This window comes from Urocitellus parryii, assembly GCF_045843805.1.
Source record: "Urocitellus parryii isolate mUroPar1 chromosome 10 unlocalized genomic scaffold, mUroPar1.hap1 SUPER_10_unloc_1, whole genome shotgun sequence".
NCBI classification, from domain to species: Eukaryota; Metazoa; Chordata; class Mammalia; order Rodentia; family Sciuridae; genus Urocitellus; species Urocitellus parryii.
In genome coordinates this window covers 687,751-690,210 of record NW_027551754.1, presented here as the reverse complement: position 1 = coordinate 690,210, position 2,460 = coordinate 687,751, and the positions used below count along the sequence as shown (strand labels likewise).

The 2,460-nt window shown below is 36.7% G+C and overlaps 1 pseudogene; it reads right to left on the bottom strand.

Moving 5' to 3' along the window:
• Window positions 1-1,260: 1,260 nt before the first annotated feature.
• LOC113177663 (uncharacterized) lies at window positions 1,261-1,989 on the bottom strand (annotated as a pseudogene).
• Window positions 1,990-2,460: the final 471 nt, after the last annotated feature.

The following is a 2,460-nucleotide window of genomic DNA, read 5'->3' as shown; positions in this document are numbered from 1 at the left end:
ATGGCAAAGAGTCAGTTTCCCTTATATAATAAATAAATATTATATAAAGAGATCTTAAAATGTTTTTGCTTTTAGTATTTGTTTTTCTTTGTGATTCTGAAGATAGCATCTAGGGCCTCATGCATAGTAGGCAGATATTTTACTACTGAGCTACATGCCCTGCCCAAAATTTTAAAATCTACTTAGATAAATAGATAAATAGATAAATAGACACATATAAATAGTACAAATATATAATTTAACAATAAAATAATAAATTAATTTGGTGATACATTAAAAACAAATGTCAAATTTCACTAATGTTATAAAAGCTGCCAACTTAAAGTAATAAATTATTTTTTTCATATGATAATTCTCAAAGCTGATGAGAGTTAAATGCAATGTTTTCTTTTATATACAATTGGTGCTGGTTTAAATTTATTAACCTCAATATAAAAAAGCAAACTAGGAATCAAAGCCTGTAAAAATAATTTCTTTGACCCAGTAATTTTTCCTAGAAATTTATTATGTACAACAATGTTTATTACAGAATTATTTGCAGTTGTAAAACTTTGAAATAGCCTAAGTATTACTAATAAGAGAACGATTGAATTCAACATTTTTATGACTTATGACTGAACATTTTGATTCAGACTGCTGAAGTTCAACTTCAAGGTCCTGGGAAATTGTCATTGGGTAATAAAAATGGATGTAGTTAATCCCAGGGGCTCAAGAGGCTAAGGCAGAAGGATTGCAAGTTCAAAGCCTGCCGTAGCAACTTAGTGAGGCCATGAGCAATTCAGCAAGGCTCTAAGAAACTCAGTGAGACCCCGTCTCTAAATCGAATATATAAAAGGGCTGGAAATGTGACTCTGTGGTTAAGCACTCTTGGGTTCAATCCCTGATGACCCCCCCCCCAAAAAAAAATAGCATATAGTAATAAGGACAAAAAAAAATCTGTGTTTGAGCGTATATACGTGTGTGTGGGTATATTATAATGTGGAAAGAGTGACTAAAAAGAAATATGCTAGCATGACAATGATAGATATCTCTGGAGTATGAAAATTAAATTGACTTTTATTTTATTTATTATAGTTTTATTTATTTTACATGCCCCATTGAGTCATTAGGTTTTACAACCTGAAAAGAAATATACTAAAATTAAATGGATATACAACTTTGTGAGATATATATATATATATATATATATATATATATATATATATATATATATCCTTTTCTTCCACTTTACTTCATATTCCCACCATAATAATGACTCCTTTAATTTAAACTAAAAACCAGAGGGTTCTTGAAAGGGTGGCAGCAAAGGAATGGAGGGGTCAAAGACTGATGAGGGATACATGGGGTGGAGAATCAGCAAATCATCTTGACTGGGCTCTTGAAGTTGCTGGCGGCTTGGAGTTGCAGCTGGTAAGCCATCTTATGGATCTTGAAACAGTAGAGCCTGGGCACAAACTGGTTGGCAGGTCGCTTGGGCCGGTATTCTGGATGCACCATGAAGAGCATGTGAAGGAAACTGGTGACAAAGTAGGCGCCATCGGTGTGATGGTGCCTAGCAGACTTGGGTGTGTACACATGCATGCACTTGGGACAGTAGAGCTGAACCATGGCCTTGCCTGGGATGTCTGAAAGCATTGGCTGGCTCTTACAGTACACACAGGGTCAGTAGCCAAAATCCCCCTGCTAGTACTTTTCCAACATATGGGAGATGCCACAGTTGGTGAGGATGTAGGGGGCGTGGATCAATCCATACAACATCTCAGCTGCATGCTCAATCAGGTCACTCTGGTTGGGGTTGTCTTCTAGCACTTCATCAGGATCCAGGTCCAAGATCATGTCTAGATCTTGTCAATATTGAGGCACTTGCTCATTGAGTCCTGTAAGATTAAATTTGTCCTGGATATAGTCTTCATGCACTTCACAGAATAATTCATTGCCATGGAGCCCACAGAACCAGGAAATCCAGGACACTTCCTCTGAGCTAATCATCTTCATGTTGGCCTCTGGACAGGGAACTGGACGGGGTTGGGGAGGGGATTAAGGCTTCTAAGGAACTGAGGCTACTGCTACAGCGCAGGCTGGGGACCCGACCAGGGCAGGCTAAGTTGGGGGGGGCGGTGAGGGGGGGAGTTGTGCTATATTTTCTTCATACATCATTTATCTTCCTTCTGTTCACTCTCATCCCTACTGGTATAAATTATTTGAAAAAAAATAGAGAATAAATAGCAAATGGTGAATTTAGATAATGATCTATTTTGATGTTTATATCATAACCAGTTTTCTTTTTTTTAAATTTTGAACTGAAGCTTTTCAGTTATGCTTGAAAAAGAGACTCTATCATGATCCATGCATGGGTCTTTGTCAAATGACAGTATTTAATTATTATTTTCCAGGTCTAACTAAGACAATGTCACATTTTCACAAAATACAGATCTCAATTAATGTAATAGGAAACAAGGC